The following is a 12,466-nucleotide window of genomic DNA, read 5'->3' as shown; positions in this document are numbered from 1 at the left end:
GAAAAGGCATTAGAGCATTTACTTCCCTTGTGGGCTTAGCAGCTTCCTGCTTATACAACTCCAAAAGTTGTATTACATTTCTGGCTGTCACACTTGCTTTCATTCATGGCAGGTGTCTCTTTTGGTGATACAACTCACTCTAAAATGTTATCAGTTTCTATTTTTCCCATTTGATTTCAGTTACTCCATGGGCCAATAGCCACATCCGCAATTCTTTTTGAGATAGTTCTTTTGGAGATACTGCCTCCCTTTCTAGAGTTGATTATAGGCACTTTGAGCTTATCAGGCTTCTGAGAGACTGTGCCATTAATCACTGTAGCCATTTTTTTCCAATTAAAATGATTTACAGGGGTGGAATGGGGGCATTTAAATCCATTTAGACATCTTAGGAAAAGGCTTAACAGCCATGACCTTGCTTTGGTCTGTATCTGAGGCTGGCTGTTAATCATCGTTTGCCCTGAACATTTTTCCATGTTTTTCTTAATGATAGAAGTTGGAAAGCAGTTGCATCTTCCAACTTTTTGAATTCCAAAATTTCTTACATTTTCTTTTTTCCCTACTGAAAACCAGCCAATTATTTTTTGAGTTCATCTCTTTCTTGTAGTACTTTGTCACAGCTATTAATAACCAAGTCATACTAGTAATATTCTTGTTTTTAACCTAGCACTTAAAACCACACATTCATTAGATGAACTCTGCCCTTTGAGTTATAACAGGGGGCACTTTTACCAAATGCATTTTGATGTATAACAGTGACCACTATTTTCTATTTTCTAAGGACTATTTTCTGATTTTTCACTGCCTAGCCTCACAGCTAATGCCTTATAGTTTAGAATATTTTTGTTGTTGTTGTTACATCAAACCCCACTTCTGGTACTAATCTTTGTATTAGTCAGTTTTACAACAGCACACAATCCCTGGAACTCGGTGGCTTAAACCAATAAAGGTTCATTTCTTCTTTATAGTATTCGTAGGCTGGAGTATAGGTACATGTAAAACTGTGGTTCAGTGCAACATGAATTCTTATTCTGAGTCCCAAGCTGAAGGAGCTGCCATATTAATACTAGTTTGAAGCTGTTATATACCCCAGAAAAGCCATGTTTTTTTTAAAAAAAATTTTATTGTGAAATATAACATATATACAAAGAAAAGAAATAAAAAGCAATATTTTTCCAAGTACACTTCAACAAGTAGTTATAGAACAGATTTCAGAGTTTATTATGGGTTACCATTCCACTATTTCAGATTCCTCCTTCTAGCTGTTCCAAAACACAGGAGACTAGAACAAATATTAATATAGTGTTTCAACAGTCATACTCATTTGTTAAATCCTATCTTCTCTGTTATAAATCCTCCTTCTGCTTTTATCCTTCTCTCAATCTATAGGGAACTTTAGGCAATGCCCGTTCTGACTTTTTCATATTGAGAAGGGGTGTCAACACTAGAGGATAGGGTGATGTAATTAGTTGATATCTTGGAGAGGCTCGTACTTCTGGGTTTCAGGATTTATCTGGCTTAGGAACTGTTCTAGTTTACCAGCTGCCAGAATGTGATATATCAGAGGTAGAATGGCTTTTAAAAAGGGGAATTTAATAAGTTGCTCGTTTACAGCTCTAAGGCTGTGAAAATCTCCAAATTAAAGTAAGTCTATAAAAATGTCCAAACCAAAGCACTATCAAGAAGTTACCTTTACTCAAGAAAGTCCGATAAGTTCAGTGTTCTTTCTCAACTGGGAAGGCATGTGGTGAACATGGCAACAGTCTGCTAGCTTTCTCTCCTGGCCTCTTACTCCATGGAGCTCCCCCAATGGAGTTCTCCTTCTTCATCTCCAAAGGTCACTGGCTGGTAGACTCTGGTTCTCTTGGCCTTGTGGCTCTGCTCAACTCTGCTGTGGCTTTCTTGTCATTCTCAAAAAGGAACTCTCTCCAAAATGTCTCCTCTTTTATAGGATTCTAGTAAACTAATCAAAACCCACATAGAAGGGTGGGAACATATCTCCATCCAATCAAGTTTAATACCTACAATTGACTGAGTCAATCTCTGTAGAGATCACCTAAGTAAGTTTCCAACCTATAGTGCTGGATAGGGATTTAGAAAAATGATTGCCCCCACAAGATTGAATAGGATTAAAACATGGCTTTTCTAGGGTACATGTATCCTTTCAAACTGGCACCAGAACCATCTGGATCGTGTAGGTTCCAAGAAAGCAAACTTAGTGCCTGGACCTTTTATTGAGTCTCAGTTCAAGCCCTAAGTGTTCTTACAAGTTAACAGGAGGGATGTTGATTAGGGTGTAGCAAACAGTGGAAATTAACACTGTCTAACTGAAGCTTGCATAAGAGTAGCCTCCAGGCACTTGATTCCGTTTGATCTCTGCTAGCCATTGATGCCGTACTGTATTACACTTCTTTTCCCCCTTTTGGTCAGGAAGGCATTGTTGATGCCATGGTGCCAGCACCAGACTCATCCCCAGGAGTCATGCCCCACACTGTGAGGGAGACGTTCACCCCTGACTGTCATGTCCCACATAGGGGGAAGGGTAATAATTTTCCTTGCAGAATTGAGCTGAGAGAGAGAGAAACCCCAACGGAGCAACGAAGGAGTTTTCCTGGAAGCAATTCTTAGGCCTCATGTAGGTAGTCTTAGCTTCACCACTTTAGAAATAAGTTTCATTAAGGGCAAGCCTCAAAATACAAGGGCTTGGCCTCTTTTCTTGGGGTCCCCAGTGGTTGAGAGGGTACCCAAGATTTCCCAGGTGGGAAATTTTAATAGTTCCATATTTTTTTTCTTCAGGCCCTTGAGGGACTCTACCAATACTTTTTAATTGCCAGCCTACCATAGTGTGAGTTGTATCCAGGTATTACATTAAGTTATACAGAATTACAAGGCCTTGGTCCTGTTCTGGACTCCAGGAATTTCGGGTGTTTAAAGGAGCTGTTCAGACAGGTTGATTTAGATTGTGTGTACAGAAAATTTAGCTTCTAGACATAATAAACCTCTTTGCTTTTTGGTCTCATATACTAGGCAAAGGTCTAGAGTACATACATTATCATCTTTTACCCTGTATTATGATTTACCTTGATCCCAGCTAGATTGGCTTTGTTTTTATCTGCAATTGATGCATGTTCTCTTATTTTGGTTACTTTAACTCTCGTTGTATACAGCTACGCAAACTTTCCAGTCTGCAGCACTCCATCTCTGGGTTTTAGGTGTCACAGAATTACTCTGTGTTCCAGGGATGTACCAGCTGATATACATATAGCTCAGAGTCTCAGAATCTAGAAATACACATATGACTTCAGATGAAGTGTGGCTGCTGTAAGGACTTACAGTCTAGACTCTAACTTTCTTATAAGTATTTTCTGAAAGAGACCTTAGCATATTTGTTCTTTGGTTTCTGGCTTATTTTGCACAACATATTGTCCCCAAGATTTATTCAGTTTTTTGTGTGCCTCTTGATGTCCTTTTTGTAGCCATACCATATTCCATCATACGAATATATATATCACAGTTCACCATTCTGCTTCTCAGTCATTGTACCCTTTGGCTCCCTCCATCTATTGGGCATCAGTATAATGTCCAAATAAATATACCGTGTCTTACAGTATCCTCCCTTGGTTGTAGAATTAGCAGCACTCTCAATTTTACAAAATTTTCATTGGTCCGTAGAGACAAAGAAACAAATAAATACAACCTCACCAAATATTAAATCAAAACTACCCTATATCACTTGTTCTTCTCTCCCCCCACAATTAGTTGCCCCTAGTAGTACTGTGATACTATTGATGTCTTCCAGCTAACTATTAGCCATAGCATGCATTTTTGTTTTCCTCCTATACCCCTCTATGATCGAATCTTTGTCCAATATTAAACCTTTGAAATAGTTCATATGAAAACTTACTTATAATTGTGGATTTTATCAGTGGGATACATGGCATTATAAATTCCATTTCAATCATATTTGCCTTCAGTATGGCAGCTTATAACCCGACTAGTTAATTAGCATAACTTCTATCTGTTCCCTTGGATTTACGTTTAACTTCAATGGGTAGCCATTCCTTCTTCTCTAGCTTCTGTGTATCTCTAGTTCTACTATATTCTACAGTGTAGAATATGAGATTACCTTTACCAGAGTCTTAATAGCAAAATCATACAGTATCTATCCTTTCATGTCTGAATTATTTCAGTCAGCATTATGTCCTCAAGGTTTGTCCACATTGTATAAGCTTTGGTACCTCACTTCATCTTACACTGCTGCATAATATTCCATTGTATGTATATACCACATTTTGTTTATCTACTTTTCTGTTTTGGGGCACTTGTATGGTTTCCATCTTTTGGCAATTGTGAATAGTGCCACTATGACTATTGTGTGAAAATTTCTGTTCATATCATTGCTTTCAGCTCTTCTGGGTATATAGTGGGTATTAGGATTGCTGGGTCATAGGGCAATTCAATATTTAGTTTTCTGAGGAATCGCCAAACTGTTTTCCACAGCAGCTGTACCATAATACACTCCCACCTGTTACAATTTATCTATATCCTCTCCAACATATGGAGTTTCTGTTTGTTTAACAGTAGCCATTCTTATAGGTGTGAGATATCCCATTGTCATCTTGATATGCATTTCCCTGATAGCTAATGAAAACGAGCATCTCTTCATGTGCTTTTTAGCCATTTGTATTTGCTCTTCAGAAAGGTGTCTATTCATATTCTCTGCCCATTTTATAATTGGTTTGTTTGTTATTTTGTTGTTGAGCTATATAATTTCTTTATGTACGCAAGATATCAATATTTGGAAACTGCATATTTTCTCCCATTCAGTTGGCTGAGTCTTCACCTTTTTGACAAAGTCATTTGAGGCACAGAAGCACTTAATCTTAAGGAGTTACCATTTACCTAATTTTTCTTTTACTGCTTGTGCTTTAGATGTAAAGTTTAATATGCTACCTCCCGTTACTGGATCTTGGAGATGTTTCCCTACATTTTCTTCTAGAAGTTTTATGGTACTGACTCTTACATTTAGGTCTTTAATCCACTTTTATTTACTTTTTGCATAAGATGTAAGGTGTGGGTCCTCTTTCATTCAATTTTCTGATATTCAATTTTCCCATGCCCACTTATTGAAAAGACTATCCTGTTCCAATTCAGTGGATTTGAGGGCCTTATCAAAGATCAATTGTCCATAGATTTGGTGGTCTATCTCCACACTCCAGATTCAATTCCATTGGTCAGTACTTCTGTCTTTGAGCCAGTAACATGCTGTTTTGACCCTGCGGCTTTATAGTAAGCTTTACAGTCAGGAATTGTTTGTCCTCCCACTCTGCTCTTCTTTTCTAGGATATCTTTAGCTATTCAAATTCTCTTTCCCTTCAAAATAAATTTGATAACTAGCTTTTCCATGTCTTCAAAGTAGGTTGTTGGGATTTTGATTGGCACGCATTGAATGTGTAGATCAATTTGGGTAGAATTAACATCTTAATGACAGTCAACCTTCTTATCCATGAGCATGGAATGTCTTTCCATCTATTTTGCTTTTAATTTCTTTTAACAATGTTTTGTAGCTTTCTGTGTACAAGTCCTTGACTTCCCTGGTTAGGCTTATTCCTACATACCTGATTCTTTTTATTAGTATTTTGAATGCATTGTTTCCTTAATTGTCTCTTGAGATAGGTGATTACTTGTGTTTAGAAACATTACTAGTTTTTGTACATTATTCTTGTACCTTACCACTTTGCTGAATTTATGAGCTCAAGTAGCTTTGTTGTAGATTTCTCAGGGTTTTCTAAGTATAGGATTATGTTATCTGCAAATAAGGATTATGTTATCTGCAAATAATGAAAGTTTTACTCCTGCCTTTCCAGTATGGATGCCTTTTATTTCTTTCTCCTGTTTAGTTGCTCCAGCTAATACTTCTGTATACAATGTTGAATAATAGTGGTGACAATGGACATCCTTGTTTCATTCCCGATCTGAGGGGAAATGCTTTCAATCTCTCACCTTTAAGTTGATGCTGGCTATGGGTTTTTCATATATGTCCTTTATGATATTGAGGAAGTTTGCTTCAATTCCTGCTTTTTGAAGTATAAAAACACTTCAAAAAGTTTTTTCAAACTTTTATCAAACACTTGATAAAAATCAGGAAAGGATGCTGAATTTTGTCAAATGCCTTTTCAGCATAAATCAAGATGATGATGTGATTTCTCCTTCTCAATTTGTTAATGTACTGTATTATGTCTATTGATTTTATTGTGTGGAACTACCCTTGCATTCCTGCATAAACCCCACTTGGTCATGGCGTGTAATTCTTTTAATGTGTTGCTAGATTCAATTTGCGAGTATTTTGTTGAGAATTTTTGTGTCTGTGTTCATTAGGGAGATTGGCCTGTTTTCTTCTTGCAGTGTCTTTATCCAGTTTTGGTATTAGAGTGACATTAGCTTCATAAAAAGAGTTAGGTAGCATTCTTTTTCCCTCAGTTTTGTGGAAGAGTTTGAGCAGGGTTGTTCATTCTTTTTGGAATGTTTAATAAAATTCCCTTGTGATGCTGTCTGGTCCTAGGCTTTTCTTCGTGTGAAGATTTTTGATGACAGATTCAATGTCTTTACTTGTGATTGATTAGTTGAGCTCTTCTATTTCTTCTTGAGTCAGTATAAGGTTTTTGGGTGTTTCTAGGAATTTGTGCGTTTCATCTGAGTTGTATAGTTTGTTGGCATATAGTTTTTCATAGTATTCTCTTATGATTTTTAAAACTTCTTCAGAATGCTTGGTAAGAACCCATGCCCCCTCATTTCTTATTCTATTTATTTGCATCCTCTCTCGTTATTTCTATGTCAGTCTAGCTAGGGGTCTGATAATTTTATTGGTTGTTTCCAAGAACCAACTTTTGGTGTGGTTGATTTTTTTTTTCTTACTTCATTTTAATTCTAACAAAATTCATCATCAGTATAACACCAATAGTACTTCACAATTCTACATTGTTATCCTACATAATTTCATTGATAAGTCTTTTTCAAAATTCTTGACTCATTGCTGAATTGAGTGCTAAGGGTTCCATATGAAGGACTTTATTTAACACTATGAATTTTCTGTCGTGAAATCTAGCTGATGATTTATCTCAATTGACTTCAGGACGTTTGATTCCTCTACATAAGAATATTAATTCTAAGGAATGTGTGATCACTGAAGGCATGCCTTCAATCATGACACTGATGAGTTTTATACAGTGTGAATTCACACTTGCACTACAAGTGTTGTTGTATGAATAAATGATTTTTCATGTTCATATCTCCAGCATGCATTATCTTGCACTATCTCAAGGGTCTTTGTCTCTCTGTCAGGTGAAGCCATGGATGTAGACACTTCCATTTTCATTACATGTGTATTATGATTTCTCTCATGTTGTATGACTGTCTATTAAAGCCTTTTATACATAGGTGATATTTACATCGATCCTCTCCAGTATAAATTGGTTAAATTGATACAGTCGCCAGGATGACTAAAAGATTGATTATAGTCTGTGAGTTTTTGATCAAAGTGTGAGTTTTCTAGCATGGTTAAATGTTCACTCAGTGGCTGACATCTCTTCCATATATAAGTTAATTTTAGTGTGAGTTCTCTTATGCCATGTAAGATCCAGAATACTGACTGAAGCCTTTCACATATATGGCATTCGTAGGGTTTCTCTCAAATTTGTGATTTGTCGTATTGTCCAAGGTGCAGAAAAAAACTGAGGTTTCCTCTCATAGATAATATTCTTTTTTTTTTTTAATTTTTTTTATTAATCAAAAAAAAGAAAAGAAATTAACACAACATTTAGAAATCATTCCATTCTACAAATGCACTCAGTAATTCTTAGTATCATCACATAGATGTATGATCATCATTTCTTAGTACATTTGCATCGATTTAGGAAAAGAACTAGCAAAACAGCAGAAAAAGATATAGAATGTTAATATAGAGAAGAGAATTAAAATAATAATACTAATAATGTATATATATATAGAAAAAGGAAAAAGAAAAAAAACAAAAACAAAAGATACAAACACACAAACAAACAAACAAAAAACCATATTTCAGGTGCAGCTTCATTCAGTGTTCCAACCTAGTTACATTACACTTAGGTATTATTGTGCTGTCCATTTTTGAGTTTTTGTATCTAGTCCTGTTGCACAGTCTGTATCCCTTCAGCTCCAATAACCCATTATCTTACCCTGTTTCTAACTCCTGCTGGTCTCTGTTACCAATGATATATTCCAAGCTGATTCTCGAATGTCGGTTCACATCAGTGGGACCTTACAGTATTTGTCCTTTAGTTTTGGGCTAGACTCACTCAGCATAATGTTCTCTAGGTCCATCCATGTTATTACATGCTTCATAAGTTTAGTCTGTCTTAAAGCTGCATAATATTCCATCGTAGGTATACGCCACAGTTTGTTTAGCCACCCGTCTGCCGATGGACATTTTGGCTGTTTCCATCTCTTTGCAATTGTAGATAATGCTGCTATAAACACTGGTGTGCAAATGTCCGTCTGTGTATTTGCCCTTAAGTCCTTTGAGTAGATACCTAGCAGTGGTATTGCTGGGTCGTAATCCATTCTGCCATTCTATGTCTTTTGATTGGGAAATTCAGTCCATTAACTTTTAGTATTATTACTGTTTGGATAATATTTTCCTCTACCATTTTGGCTTTTGTATTATATATATCATATCTGATTTTCCTTCTTTCTACACTTTACTCCATACCTCTCTCTTCTGTCTTTTCATATCTGACTCTAGTGCTCCCTTTAGTATTTCTTGCAGAGCTGGTCTCTTGGTCACAAATTCTCTCAGTGACTTTTTGTCTATAAATGTTTTAATTTCTCCTTCATTTTTGAAGGACAATTTTGCTGGATATAGGAGTCTTGGTTGGCAGTTTTTCTCTTTTAGTAATTTAAATGTATCATCCCACTGTCTTCTAGCTTCCATGGTTTCTGCTGAGAAATCTACACATAGTCTTACTGGGTTTCCCTTGTATGTGACAGATTGTTTTTCTCTTGCTGCTTTCAAGATCCTCTCTTTCTCTTTGACCTCTGACATTCTAACTAGTAAGTGTCTTGGAGAACGCCTATTTGGGTCTATTCTCTTTGGGGTGCGCTGCACTTCTTGGATCTGCAAATTTAGGTCTTTCATAAGAGTTGGGAAATTTTCAGTGAAAATTTCTTCCATTAGTTTTTCTCCTCCCTTTCCCTTCTCTTCTCCTTCTGGGACACCCACAACACGTATATTTGTGCGCTTCATATTGTCATTCAGTTCCCTGATCCCCTACTCAAGTTTTTCCATTCTTTTCCCTATAGTTTCTGTTTCTTTTTGGAATTCAGATGTTCCATCCTCCAGTTCACTAACTGTAGCTTCTGTCTCTTTAGATCTACCATTGTAGGTATCCATTGTTTTTTCCATTTTTTCTTCTTTGTCCTTCACTCCCATAAGTTCTGTGATTTGTTTTTTCAGATTTTCTATTTCTTCTTTTTGTTCAGCCCATGTCTTCTTCATGTCCTCCCTCAATTTATTGATTTGGTTTTTGAAGAGTTTTTCCATTTCTGTTCGTATATTCAGCATTAGTTGTCTCAGCTCCTGTATCTCATTTGAACTATTGGTTTGTTCCTTTGACTGGGCCATATCTTCAATTTTCCGAGCGTCATCCATTATTTTCTGCTGGTGTCTGGGCATTTGATCAGATTTCCCTGGGTGTGGGACCCAGCTGGTTGAAAGGTTTTTCTGTGAAATCTCTGGGCTCTGTTTTTCTTTTCCTGCCCAGTAGGTGGCGCTCGTGGCGCTCGTCTGTCTGCACGGCAGTCGGCCCGGGAAACCGCGCGTGGAGGCGGGGGTTGCTGGCCGCCGCGGCTTGGGCGAGTGCCGGTCCTAATTGCCCAGCTGGCCCGAAACGCCAAGCGTGACGGGAGGGCCCCGCTATCCAACGTTCCCAGTCAGACCGGGGAGCCACGTGCGTGGAGGGGACCCCAGTCACCAGCCGCCCCGGCCGGGAAAACGCACGCCCCTTGGGTATCTCACCGCAGCAGATTCTCCCTGCCCGTTCAGCTGTTCCAGAATGGGGTACGCTGTCTTTTTGGTCTCTGTCGTGACTCCGGGAGCTGTTTCGTATTGTTTCTGTTTCTTTAGTTGCTTTTCTGGAGGAGGAGCTAAGACCCGAGCGTCTTACTAAGCCGCCATCTTCTCCGGAAGTCCCTCATAGATAATATTCTTATGGTATCTCTGAAGAGTGAGTTTTCTCATGTTTTCTGAAGGCAGAATGATAAGTGAAGGCTTTCCCAAGAGGATGACATTCATAGGGTCACACTCCACTGTGACTTCTCTCCTGATGTCTCAGGGCAGAACATCGAGTAAAGGCTTTCTCATACAGATGGTATTCGTATGGTTGCCTCTCCAGTGTGAGTTCTCTGATGTTTGTCTCAGGGAAGAAAAGTGACTGAAGACTTTTCCACATAGAAGACATTCATACGGCTTTTCTCCAGTGTGAGTTCTCTTTTGTTGTGTCCAGTTGGAACAGGGAGCAAAGGCTTTCCCACATAGATAGCATTCATATAATTTCTTTCTCATGTGAGTTCTCCCATGTTGTCTTAGACGAATGAGTGAAGGCTTTCCCACATAGATAGCATTCATATAATTTCTTTCTCATGTGAGTTCTCCCATGTTGTCTTAGACGAGTGAGTGAAGGCTTTCCCACATAGATGACATCCACAGGGTTTCTCTCCAGTGTGATTCCTCTTGTGTTGTCTCATCCGTAAAATAATGGATGAAGACTCTCTCACACAGTATTCATATCGTTCCTTTCCAGTGTGAGTTCTCTCATGTTGTGTCTTGGCATTATATAGAGTGAAGACTTTCCCACATAGTGACATGCATATGGCATCTCTCCAGGGTTATTTCCATTGTAATGTATAAGGCCAGAACTTTGGATAAAGGACTTATCCATTAGATGGCATTCATATGATTTATTTCTAGTGCATTTTAGGCTTTTATTTTCAGATAACTGGTCACAGAAGGCTTTTCCAATGAGATTGCTGAAGGTAGGGTTTCTTTCCATTGTTCGTTAACATCTGTTGAGTCACTCTGGATCTGTGAGTAAAATCTTCTGGCAGTTCCCTACATTTAATGCCATTCCTTTATATGAGAATTCTGCTTCTGAATTATGGGATTGGTAAAAGCCAGTTCCTTCTCTGCACAGTTCTTCTCCTTCCTCCAAGTAGGAAGGTACATCTGATTTGAAGACCAGATGTCCTACTGAGACCAGTCGAGTGGTATTCTCCAGCATCACATCTCTGAACAACTTTCTCAGGGATGTGTCCATCAGGGACCAGTCTTCCTGGATGATGTCTATAACTACATCTTTTAAGTTCGCTAACTCTACTGGCTGCACTGTCAGTGGCTCAGCTGAAAACTGTCTTCCTCTGGGTCTCAAAATCAGATAAGCACACTAATGGACAAGATATCCCAGAGCCATGGGCTCCTCCCCAGTGGGTCCTGTGGGGACAAGGCTCGAACCTCACTGTGAAGGCAGCACCAAGATCCAGGGAGCTGGATACTGAGATATTTCTGGGGTGGTTTGAGTCATCATGGGTAAGAAAGGATGGGTTTGGGTGCCTACTGGAGGGTGCACACTTCCCATCCCTCTGGCTGAATCCCTGAGATGGGACTGAGGTTCCTAAGTGCCAGGCTGAGTGAAATAGACTCGTTGATTCTTTCTATTGATTTTGCTTCTCCAGTTTGTTTATTTCTGGCTCATCCCAGGAATTCTATCTGCCTTTGCCAGGGAGATTTACATCCCTGAGAGTCATGTCCCATGTAGGGGGTGGGGAGAGAAGGTAGTGAGTTCACTTGCCAAGTTGGCTTAGAGAGAGAGGCCACATCTGAGCAACAAAAGCAGTTCTCTGTAGGTGACTCTTAGGCATGATTATAATTATAAGTGGGTTTAGCTTTTCTTTGCAGGAATAAGTTTCCTAGGGGCAAACCCCAAGATTGAGGACTCAGCCCTTTGATTTGGTTGTCCCACCATTGCATGTGAGAGTATCAGTAGTTCTCCAAATGGGAAAGTTGAATGTTTCCTCCTTTAGCCCCAGTCACCCAAGAGGACTTTGCAAATACTTTTTTATTCACTGCCCAAATTACTCTGAGATATATCAGGTTATCGTACTAACCTGGAACTAACCAACAAGATCTCATGCCCATATTCAAGATTCCATGTACTTATGGTGTTCGACTAAACTGACCATACTAGTTAAATTAGGTAATATACTACTCAAAATATAATTTTTGCACCAAACAAACATCTCTCCTCTTGGTCTCACACAGAAGTTGAAGTTTTAAAATATGGGCCATATCCTCCTTTACCCTGTATTCTGATTTCCCTTAGTCCTATCCAGATCAGCTTCATTCATATCTCTAGTCAAAGTCTGATCTCTTTTCAACTTC

The 12,466-nt window shown here is 38.5% G+C and overlaps 1 protein-coding gene and 1 long non-coding RNA gene across 9 annotated transcripts in view; both read left to right on the top strand.

Annotated features, from left to right (window-relative positions):
• Positions 1-12,466, top strand: part of SLC39A11 (solute carrier family 39 member 11) — a 453,311-nt gene that overhangs the window by 151,747 nt on the left and 289,098 nt on the right. The gene's annotated exons all lie outside the window — the stretch shown is intronic.
• Positions 1-12,466, top strand: part of LOC143687080 (uncharacterized) — a 58,584-nt gene that overhangs the window by 14,375 nt on the left and 31,743 nt on the right. The gene's annotated exons all lie outside the window — the stretch shown is intronic.

This window comes from Tamandua tetradactyla, chromosome 6 (assembly GCF_023851605.1).
Source record: "Tamandua tetradactyla isolate mTamTet1 chromosome 6, mTamTet1.pri, whole genome shotgun sequence".
NCBI classification, from domain to species: Eukaryota; Metazoa; Chordata; class Mammalia; order Pilosa; family Myrmecophagidae; genus Tamandua; species Tamandua tetradactyla.
This window is presented reverse-complemented; position numbering and strand designations above follow the sequence as displayed.